The sequence below is a fragment of the Carcharodon carcharias genome, unplaced genomic scaffold (genome assembly GCF_017639515.1).
Source record: "Carcharodon carcharias isolate sCarCar2 unplaced genomic scaffold, sCarCar2.pri U02, whole genome shotgun sequence".
NCBI classification, from domain to species: domain Eukaryota; kingdom Metazoa; phylum Chordata; class Chondrichthyes; order Lamniformes; family Lamnidae; genus Carcharodon; species Carcharodon carcharias.
Window position 1 is genome coordinate 491900 of NW_024470889.1, and position 12406 is coordinate 504305.

Consider the following 12406-nt stretch of genomic DNA (forward strand, 5'->3'; position numbering starts at 1 on the left):
AGGCTGTATCAGTACAAGGCTGTATCAGGTACAAGGCTGTATCAGTACAAGGCTGTATCAGTACAAGGCTGTATCAGTGACAAGGCTGTATCAGGTACAAGGCTGTATCAGTGACAAGGCTGTATCAGTGACAAGGCTGTATCAGGTACAAGGCTGTATCAGGTACAAGGCTGTATCCAGTACTACGAGGTATCAGGTACAAGGATGTATCAGGGACAACGCAGTATCAGGTACAAGACGGTATCAGCGACAAGGCTGCATCAGGACAAGGCTGTATCAGGTACAAGGCTCTATCAGGGACAAGGCTGTATCAGTTACAAGGCTGTATCAGGGACAAGTCTGTATCAGGTACAAGGCTGTATCAGGTACAAGGCTGTATCAGTGACAAGGCTGTATCAGCGACAAGGCTGTATCAGTGACAAGGCTGTATCAGGGACAAGGCTGTATCAGGTACAAGGCTGTATCAGGTACAAGGCTGTATCAGGTACAAGGCTGTATCAGGACAAGGCTGTATCAGGACAAGGCTGTATCAGTGACAAGGCTGTATCAGTGACAAGGCTGTATCAGGTACAAGGCTGTATCAGGTACAAGGCTGTATCAGGTACAAGGCTGTATCAGGACAAGGCTGTATCAGGACAAGGCTGTATCAGGACAAGGCTGTATCAGGACAAGGCTGTATCAGGACAAGGCTGTATCAGGACAAGGCTGTATCAGTACAAGGCTGTATCAGTGACAAGGCTGTATCAGTACAAGGCTGTATCAGGACAAGGCTGTATCAGGACAAGGCTGTATCAGGTACAAGGCTGTATCAGGTACAAGGCTGTATCAGGTACAAGGCTGTATCAGTGACAAGGCTGTATCAGGTACAAGGCTGTATCAGTACAAGGCTGTATCAGGTACAAGGCTGTATCAGTACAAGGCTGTATCAGTACAAGGCTGTATCAGGACAAGGCTGTATCAGGTACAAGGCTGTATCAGGACAAGGCTGTATCAGTGACAAGGCTGTATCAGTACAAGGCTGTATCAGGTACAAGGCTGTATCAGTACAAGGCTGTATCAGGACAAGGCTGTATCAGTGACAAGGCTGTATCAGGACAAGGCTGTATCAGTACAAGGCTGTATCAGACAAGGCTGTATCAGTGACAAGGCTGTATCAGGTACAAGGCTGTATCAGTGACAAGGCTGTATCAGGTACAAGGCTGTATCAGTGACAAGGCTGTATCAGTACAAGGCTGTATCAGGACAAGGCTGTATCAGGTACAAGGCTGTATCAGGTACAAGGCTGTATCAGGTACAAGGCTGTATCAGGTACAAGGCTGTATCAGTACAAGGCTGTATCAGTACAAGGCTGTATCAGGACAAGGCTGTATCAGTGACAAGGCTGTATCAGGTACAAGGCTGTATCAGGACAAGGCTGTATCAGGTACAAGGCTGTATCAGTGACAAGGCTGTATCAGGACAAGGCTGTATCAGGACAAGGCTGTATCAGTGACAAGGCTGTATCAGTACAAGGCTGTATCAGGTACAAGGCTGTATCAGGTACAAGGCTGTATCAGGGACAAGGCTGTATCAGGACAAGGCTGTATCAGGACAAGGCTGTATCAGGACAAGGCTGTATCAGGTACAAGGCTGTATCAGGACAAGGCTGTATCAGGTACAAGGCTGTATCAGGTACAAGGCTGTATCAGGTACAAGGCTGTATCAGGACAAGGCTGTATCAGGTACAAGGCTGTATCAGTACAAGGCTGTATCAGTGACAAGGCTGTATCAGGTACAAGGCTGTATCAGGACAAGGCTGTATCAGGTACAAGGCTGTATCAGTGACAAGGCTGTATCAGTACAAGGCTGTATCAGTGACAAGGCTGTATCAGCGACAAGGCTGTATCAGGTACAAGGCTGTATCAGTGACAAGGCTGTATCAGTGACAAGGCTGTATCAGTGACAAGGCTGTATCAGGTACAAGGCTGTATCAGGTACAAGGCTGTATCAGGTACAAGGCTGTATCAGTGACAAGGCTGTATCAGTGACAAGGCTGTATCAGGTACAAGGCTGTATCAGGTACAAGGCTGTATCAGTGACAAGGCTGTATCAGGTACAAGGCTGTATCAGGTACAAGGCTGTATCAGTGACAAGGCTGTATCAGTGACAAGGCTGTATCAGTACAAGGCTGTATCAGTGACAAGGCTGTATCAGTGACAAGGCTGTATCAGGTACAAGGCTGTATCAGTGACAAGGCTGTATCAGGACAAGGCTGTATCAGTACAAGGCTGTATCAGGACAAGGCTGTATCAGGACAAGGCTGTATCAGTACAAGGCTGTATCAGTGACAAGGCTGTATCAGGTACAAGGCTGTATCAGTACAAGGCTGTATCAGTACAAGGCTGTATCAGGACAAGGCTGTATCAGTGACAAGGCTGTATCAGTGACAAGGCTGTATCAGGACAAGGCTGTATGAGCTACACGGCTGTATCAGGGACAAGGCTGTATCAGGTACAAGGCTGTATCAGTGACAAGGCTGTATCAGGTACAAAGCTGTATAAGTACAAGGCTGTATAAGTGAAAAGTCTGTATCAGGTACAAGGCTGTATCAGGTACAAGGCTGTATCAGTGACAAGGCTGTATCAGGTACAAGGCTGTATCAGGTACAAGGCTGTATCAGGGACAAGGCTGTATCAGGTACAAGGCTGTATCAGGTACAAGGCTGTATCAGGTACAAGGCTGTATCAGTGACAAGGCTGTATCAGGACAAGGCTGTATCAGTGACAAGGCTGTATCAGGTACAAGGCTGTATCAGGACAAGGCTGTATCAGGACAAGGCTGTATCAGTGACAAGGCTGTATCAGGACAAGGCTGTATCAGGTACAAGGCTGTATCAGGTACAAGGCTGTATCAGTACAAGGCTGTATCAGTACAAGGCTGTATCAGTACAAGGCTGTATCAGTACAAGGCTGTATCAGGTACAAGGCTGTATCAGTACAAGGCTGTATCAGGTACAAGGCTGTATCAGGACAAGGCTGTATCAGGACAAGGCTGTATCAGGTACAAGGCTGTATCAGTACAAGGCTGTATCAGGTACAAGGCTGTATCAGGACAAGGCTGTATCAGGACAAGGCTGTATCAGGTACAAGGCTGTATCAGGTACAAGGCTGTATCAGGTACAAGGCTGTATCAGTGACAAGGCTGTATCAGGTACAAGGCTGTATCAGCGACAAACCTGTATCAGGTACAAGGCTGTATCAGTTACAAGGCTGTATCAGTACAAGGCTGTATCAGTACAAGGCTGTATCAGTACAAGGCTGTATCAGGTACAAGGCTGTATCAGTACAAGGCTGTATCAGTACAAGGCTGTATCAGGACAAGGCTGTATCAGTGACAAGGCTGTATCAGGACAAGGCTGTATCAGTACAAGGCTGTATCAGGTACAAGGCTGTATCAGGTACAAGGCTGTATCAGGTACAAGGCTGTATCAGTGACAAGGCTGTATCAGTGACAAGGCCATATCAGGTACAAGGCTGTATCAGTTCAAGGCTGTATCAGGTACAAAGGCTGTAACAGTACAAGGCTGTATCAGTGACAAGGCTGTATCAGGACAAGGCTGTATCAGTGACAAGGCTGTATCAGTACAAGGCTGTATCAGTGACAAGGCTGTATCAGGTACAAGGCTGTATCAGGACAAGGCTGTATCAGTACAAGGCTGTATCAGTGACAAGGCTGTATCAGGACAAGGCTGTATCAGGTACAAGGCTGTATCAGGACAAGGCTGTATCAGTACAAGGCTGTATCAGGACAAGGCTGTATCAGTGACAAGGCTGTATCAGTACAAGGCTGTATCAGTGACAAGGCTGTATCAGGACAAGGCTGTATCAGTGACAAGGCTGTATCAGGGACAAGTCTGTATCAGGTACAAGGCTGTATCGAGTACAAAGCTGTATCAGTGACAAGGCTGCATCAGGACAAGGCTGTATCAGGTACAAGGCTGTATCAGGCACAAGGCTGTATCAGTGACAAGGCTGTATCAGCGACAAGGCTGTATCAGTACAAGGCTGTATCAGTGACAAGGCTGTATCAGGTACAAGGCTGTATCAGGTACAAGGCTGTATCAGGTACAAGGCTGTATCAGGACAAGGCTGTATCAGGTACAAGGCTGTATCAGGACAAGGCTGTATCAGTACAAGGCTGTATCAGTGACAAGGCTGTATCAGGACAAGGCTGTATCAGGACAAGGCTGTATCAGGTACAAGGCTGTATCAGGACAAGGCTGTATCAGTACAAGGCTTTATCAGGTACAAGGCTGTATCAGTGACAAGGCTGTATCAGGTAAAAGGCTGTATCAGGTACAAGGCTGTAACAGTACAAGGCTGTATCAGTGTCAAGGCTGTATCAGGGACAAGGCTGTATCAGTGACAAGGCTGTATCAGTGACAAGGCTGTATCAGGTACAAGGCTGTATCAGTGACAAGGCTGTATCAGGTACAAGGCTGTATCAGCGACAAGGCTGTATCAGGTACAAGTCTGTACCAGGTACAAGGCTGTATCAGGTACAAGGCTGTATCAGCGACAAGGCTGCATCATGACAAGGCTGCATCCGGGAAAAGCGGTATCAGCGACAAGGCAATCTCAGCGACAAGGCTGTCTCAGGTACAAGGCTGTATCAGGTACAAGGCTGTATCAGGTACAAGGCTGTATCAGGTACAAGGCTGTATCAGGTACAAGGCTGAATCAGGGACAAGGCTGTATCAGTGACAAGGCTGTATCAGTGTCAAGGCTGTATCAGTACAAGGCTGTATCAGGTACAAGGCTTGTATCAGTGACAAGGCTGTACAGTGACAATGCTGTATCAGGTACAAGGCGGTATCAGCGTACAAGGCTGTATCATGACAAGGCTGTAACAGTGACAAGGGCTGTATCAGGACAAGGCTGTATCACGTACAAGTGCTGTACCAGTGACAAGGCTGTATCAGGACAAGGCTGTATCAGGTACAAGGCTGTATCAGGTACAAGGCTGTATCAGTACAAGGCTGTATCAGGACAAGGCTGTATCAGTACAAGGCTGTATCAGGACAAGGCTGTATCAGGACAAGGCTGTATCAGGTACAAGGCTGTATCAGGACAAGGCTGTATCAGGTACAAGGCTGTATCAGTGACAAGGCTGTATCAGTACAAGGCTGTATCAGGACAAGGCTGTATCAGGACAAGGCTGTATCAGTACAAGGCTGTATCAGTACAAGGCTGTATCAGGTACAAGGCTGTATCAGTGACAAGGCTGTATCAGGTACAAGGCTGTATCAGTGACAAGGCTGTATCAGGTACAAGGCTGTATCAGTACAAGGCTGTATCAGGTACAAGGCTGTATCAGGTACAAGGCTGTATCAGGACAAGGCTGTATCAGGACAAGGCTGTATCAGTACAAGGCTGTATCAGGACAAGGCTGTATCAGTGACAAGGCTGTATCAGTACAAGGCTGTATCAGGTACAAGGCTGTATCAGTGACAAGGCTGTATCAGTACAAGGCTGTATCATGGACAAGGCTGTATCAGGTACAAGGCTGTATCAGGTACAAGGCTGTATCAAGTACAAGGCTGTATCAGTGACAAGGCTGTATCAGGTACAAGGCTGTATCAGGTACAAGGCTGTATCAGTGACAAGGCTGTATCAGGTACAAGGCTGTATCAGTGACAAGGCTGTATCAGTGACAAGGCTGTATCAGGTACAAGGCTGTATCAGGACAAGGCTGTATCAGGACAAGGCTGTATCAGTACAAGGCTGTATCAGTACAAGGCTGTATCAGTACAAGGCTGTATCAGGACAAGGCTGTATCAGGACAAGGCTGTATCAGGTACAAGGCTGTATCAGGACAAGGCTGTATCAGGTACAAGGCTGTATCAGGACAAGGCTGTATCAGGTACAAGGCTGTATCAGGTACAAGGCTGTATCAGGACAAGGCTGTATCAGGACAAGGCTGTATCAGTGACAAGGCTGTATCAGGTACAAGGCTGTATCAGTGACAAGGCTGTATCAGGTACAAGGCTGTATCAGTACAAGGCTGTATCAGTACAAGGCTGTATCAGGACAAGGCAGTATCAGGTACAAGGCTGTATCAGTGACAAGGCTGTATCAGGACAAGGCTGTATCAGTGACAAGGCTGTATCAGGTACAAGGCTGTATCAGGTACAAGGCTGTATGAGCTACACGGCTGTATCAGGGACAAGGCTGTATCAGGTACAAGGCTGTATCAGTGACAAGGCTGTATCAGGTACAAAGCTGTATAAGTACAAGGCTGTATAAGTGAAAAGTCTGTATCAGGTACAAGGCTGTATCAGTGACAAGGCTGTATCAGGGACAAGGCTGTATCAGGTACAAGGCTGTATCAGTGACAAGGCTGTATCAGGTACAAGGCTGTATCAGGTACAAGGCTGTATCAGTGACAAGGCTGTATCATGACAAGGCTGTATCAGTACAAGGCTGTATCAGGTACAAGGCTGTATCAGTACAAGGCTGTATCAGTACAAGGCTGTATCAGGACAAGGCTGTATCAGGTACAAGGCTGTATCAGGACAAGGCTGTATCAGTACAAGGCTGTATCAGGTACAAGGCTGTATCAGGACAAGGCTGTATCAGGTACAAGGCTGTATCAGGACAAGGCTGTATCAGTGACAAGGCTGTATCAGGACAAGGCTGTATCAGGACAAGGCTGTATCAGGACAAGGCTGTATCAGTACAAGGCTGTATCAGGTACAAGGCTGTATCAGGACAAGGCTGTATCAGTGACAAGGCTGTATCAGTACAAGGCTGTATCAGGTACAAGGCTGTATCAGTACAAGGCTGTATCAGGACAAGGCTGTATCAGTACAAGGCTGTATCAGGTACAAGGCTGTATCAGGTACAAGGCTGTATCAGTGACAAGGCTGTATCAGGTACAAGGCTGTATCAGGTACAAGGCTGTGTCAGGTACAAGGCTGTATCAGTGACAAGGCTGTATCAGTGACAAGGCTGTATCAGTGACAAGGGCTGTATCAGCGACAAGGCTGTATCAGCGACAAGGCTGTATCAGCGAAAAGGCTGTATCAGTGACAAGGCTGTATCAGTGACAAGGCTGTATCAGGTACAGGGCTGTATCAGGTACAAGGCTGTATCAGGTACAAGGCTGTATCAGGTACAAGGCTGTACCAGGGACAAGGCTGTATCAGCGACAAGGCTGTATCAGTGACAAGGCTGTATCAGTGACAAGGCTGTATCAGGTACAAGGCTGTATCAGGGACAATGCTGTATCAGGTACAAGGCTGTATCAGTGACAACGCTGTATCAGGTACAAGGCTGTATCAGGGACAACGCTGTATCAGTGACAAGGCTGTATCAGGTGAATGGCTGTATCAGTGACAAGGCTGTATCAGGTAGAAGGCTGTATCAGTGACAAGGCTGTATCAGGTACAAGGGCTGTATCAGTGACAAGGCTGTATCAGGTACAAGGCTGTATCAGTTACAAGGCTGAATCAGGTCAAGGCTGTATCAGTGACAAGGCTGTATCAGGTACAAGGCTGTATCAGGTACAAGGCTGTATCAGTGACAAGGCTGTATCACTGACAAGGGGCTGTATAGGTACAAGGCTGTATCAAGTGCAAGGCTGTATCAGCGTCAAAGCTGTATCAGCGACAAGGCTGCATCAGTGACAAGTCTGTATCATGACAAGGCTGTAACCGGGACAAGGCTGTATCAGGGACAAGCGCTATCATGGACAAGGCTGTATCAGTTACAAGGCTGTATCAGGTACAATGCTGTATCAGGGTCAAGGCTGTATCAGCAACAAGGCTTTATAGGGGACAAGGCTGCATCAGCGACAAGGCTGTATCAGCGACAAGGCTGCATCAGCGACAAGGCTGTATCAGGTACAAGGCTGTATCAGTGACAAGGATGTATCAGGTACAAGGCTGTATCAGGTCAAGGCTGTATCAGTTACTAGGCTGTATCAGTAACAAGGCTGTATCAGTTAAAAGGCTGTATCAGGTACACGGGCTATATCAGGGACAAGGCTGTATCAGTGACAAGGCTGTATCAGGTGACAAGGCTGTATCAGCGACAAGGCCTGTATCAGCGACAAGGCTGTATCAGCGACAAGGTTGTATCAGTGACAAGGCTGTATCAGGTACAACGCTGTATCAGTGACAAGGCTTTATCAGGTACAAGGCTGTATCAGTGACAAGGAAGTATCAGCTACAAGGCTGCACCAGTGACAAGGCTGTATCAGGTACAAGGCTGTATCAGGTACAAGGCTGTATCAGCGACAAGGCTGTATCAGTGACAAGGCTGTATCAGCGACAAGGCTGTAACAGTGACAAGGCTGTATCAGTGACAAGGCTGTATCAGTGACAAGGCTGTATCAGGTACAAGGCTGTATCAGGGACAAGGCTGTATCAGGTACACGGCTGTATCAGGTACAAGGCTGTATCAGGTACAAGGCTGTATCAGGTACAAGGCAGTATCAGGTACAATGCTGTATCAGTGACAAGGCTGTATCAGGTACAAGGCTGTATCAGGTACAAGGCTGTATCAGGTACAAGGCTGTATCAGGGACAAGGGCTGTATCAGTGAGAAGGCTGTATCAGGTACAAGGCTGTATCAGGTACAAGGCTGTATAAGTGACAAGGCTGTATCAGGTACAAGGCTGAATCAGGGACAAGGCTGTATCAGGTACAAGGCTGTATCAGTGACAAGGCTGTATCAGTGACAAGGCTGTATCAGGTACAAGGCTGTATCAGGGAAAATGCTGTATCAGATACAAGGCTGTATCAGCGACAAGGCTGTATCAGTGACAAGGCTGTATCAGGTACAAGGCTGTATCAGGTACAAAGCTGTATCAGTGACCAGGCTGTATCAGTGACAAGGCTGTATCAGCGACAAGGCTGTATCAGGTACAAGGCTGTATCAGGTACAAGGCTGTATCAAGGTCAAGGCTGTATCAGGGCAAGGCTGTATCAGATACACGGCTGTATCAGCGACAAGGCTTATCAGTGACAAGGCTGTATCAGCGACAAGGCTGTATCCAGTGACAAGGCTGTATCAGGTACAAGGCTGTATCAGGTACAAGCTGTATCAGACACAAGGCTGTAGCAGTGACAAGGCTGTATCAGTGACAAGGCTGTATCAGGTACAAGGCTGTATCAGGGGCAACGCTGTATCAGGTACAAGGCTGTATCAGTGACAAGGCTTGTAACAGTGACAAGGCTGTATCAGTACAAGGCTGTATCAGGGACAAGGATGTATCAGTGACAAGGCTGTAACAGGACAAGGCTGTATCAGGACAAGCTGTATCAGGTACAAGGCTGTATCAGTGACAAGGCTGTACAGGTACAAGGCTGTATCAGGTACAAGGCTGTATCAGGGTACAAGGCTGTATCAGGTACAAGGCTGTATCAGCGACAAGGCTGTATCAGGGTACAAGCTGTATCACTTACAAGGCTGTACAGCGACAATGCTGTATCAGTGACAAGGCAATATCAAGTACAAGGCTGTATCAGGGACAAGCCTTTATGAGTTAAAAGGCTGTATCAGGTACAAGGCTGTACAGCGACAATGCTGTATCAGTGACAAGGCAATATCAGGTACAAGGCTGTATCAGTGACACGGCTGTATCAGTGACAAGGCTGTATCAGTGACAAGGCTGTATCAGTGACAAGGCTGTATCAGGTACAAGGCTGTATCAACGACAAGGCTGTATCAGCGACAAGGCTGTATCAGCGACAAGGGCTGTATCAGGTACAAGGCTGTATCAGTGACAAGGCTGTATCAGTGACAAGGCTGTATCAGTGACAAGGCTGTATCAGTGACAAGGCAGTATCAGGTACAAGGCTGTATCAGTGTCAAGGCTGTATCAGGTACAAGGCTGCATCAGTGTCAAGGCTGTATCAGTGACAAGGCTGTATCAGTGACAAGGCTGTATCAGTGACAAGGCTGTATCAGTGACAAGGCTGTATCAGATACAAGGCTGTATCAGGTACAAGGCTGTATCAGGTACAAGGCTGTATCAGGTACAAGGCTGTATCAGCGACAAGGCTGTATCAGGTACAAGGCTGTATCAGTGACAAGGCTGTATCAGTGACAAGGCTGTATCAGTGACAAGGCTGTATCAGGTACAAGGCTGTATCAGTGACAAGGCTGTATCAGCGACAAGGCTGTATCAGCGACAAGGCTGTATCAGCGACAAGGCTGTATCAGTGACAAGGCTGTATCAGCGACAAGGCTGTATCAGCTACAAGGCTGTATCAGCCACAAAGCTGTATCAGCGACAAGGCTGTATCAGGTACAAGGCTGTATCAGGTACAAGGCTGTATCAGTGACAAGGCTGTATCAGGTACAAGGCTGTATCAGGGTCAAGGCTGTATCAGTGACAAGGCTGTATCAGTGACAAGGCTGTATCAGTGACAAGGCTGTATCAGGTACAAGGCTGTATCAGTGACAAGGCTGTATCAGGTACAAGGCTGTATCAGTGACAAGGCTGTATCAGGTACAAGGCTGTATCTGCGACAAGGCTGTATCAGCGACAAGGCTGTATCAGCTACAGCTGTATCAGTGTCATGGCGATATCAGTGACAAGGCTGTATCAGGTACAAGGCTGTATCAGGTACAAGGCTGTATCAGTGACAAGGCTGTATCAGCGACAAGGCTGGATCAGTGACAAGGCTGTATCAGTGACAAGGCTGTATCAACGACAAGGCTGTATCAGCGACAAGGCTGTATCAGCGACAAGGCTGTATCAGCGACAAGGCTGTATCAGGTACAAGGCTGTATCATGACAAGGCTGTATCAGGTACAAGGCTGTATCAGCGACAAGGCTGTATCAGCGACAAGGCTGTATCAGCGACAATGCTGTATCAGGTACAAGGCTGTATCAGGTACAAGGCTGTATCAGTGACAAGGCTGTATCAGTGACAAGGCTGTAACAGTGACAAGGCTGTATCAGTGACAAGGCTGTATCAACGACAAGGCTGTATCAGCGACAAGGCTGTATCAGCGACAAGGCTGTATCAGCGACAAGGCTGTATCAGGTACAAGGCTGTATCAGTGACAAGGCTGTATCAGTGACAAGGCTGTATCAGTGACAAGGCTGTATCAGCGACAAGGCTGTATCAGTGACAAGGCTGTATCAGGGACAAGGCTGTATCAGGTACAAGGCTGTATCAGTGACAAGGCTGTATCAGTGACAAGGCTGTATCAGTGACAAGGCTGTATCAGTGACAAGGCTGTATCAGCGACAAGGCTGTATCAGGTGCAAGGCTGTATCAGGTACAAGGCTGTATCAGTGACAAGGCTGTATCAGTGACAAGGCTGTATCAGGTACAAGGCTGTATCAGTGACAAGGCTGTATCAGCGACAAGGCTGTATCAGTGACAAGGCTGTATCAGTTACAAGGCTGTATCAGGGACAAGGCTGTATCAGGTACAAGGCTGTATCAGTGACAAGGCTGTATCAGTGACAAGGCTGTATCAGTGACAAGGCTGTATCAGTGACAAGGCTGTATCAGTGACAAGGCTGTATCAGGTACAAGGCTGTATCAGTGACAAGGCTGTATCAGGTACAAGGCTGTATCAGTGACAAGGCTGTATCAGTGACAAGGCTGTATCAGGTACAAGGCTGTATCAGGTACAAGGCTGTATCAGGTACAAGGCTGTATCAGTGACAAGGCTGTATCAGTGACAAGGCTGTATCAGGTACAAGGCTGTATCAGGACAAGGCTGTATCAGCGACAAGGCTGTATCAGGTACAAGGCTGAATCAGAGACAAGGCTGTATCGGGAAAAGGCTGTATCAGTGACAAGGCTGTATCAGGGACAAGGCTGTATCAGTGACAAGGCTGTATCAGGTACAAAGCTGTATCAGGTACAAGGCTGTATAAGTGAAAAGGCTGTATCAGTGACAAGGTTGTATCAGTGACAAAGCTGTATCAGGTACAAGGCAGTATCAGTCACAAGGCTGTATCAGGACAAGGCTGTATCAGGACAAGGCTGTATCAGTACAAGGCTGTATCAGTGACAAGGCTGTATCAGGTACAAGGCTGTATCAGGTACAAGGCTGTAACAGTGACAAGGCTTATCAGGTGACAAGGCTGTATCAAGGACAAGGCTGTATCAGCTGACAAGGCTGTATCAGTACAAGGCTGTATCAGTACAGAGGCTGTATCAGGCTACAAGGCTGTATCAAGGACAAGGCTGTATCAGGACAAGGCTGTATCAGGAACAAGGCTGTATCAGCGACAAGGCTGTATCAGCGACAAGGCTGTAACAGCGACAAGGCTGTATCAGGTACAAGGCTGTATCAGGTACAAGGCTGTATCAGGTACAAGGCTGTATCAGTGACAAGGCTGTATCAGGTACAAGGCTGTATCAGGTACAAGGCTGTATCATGACAAGGCTGTAT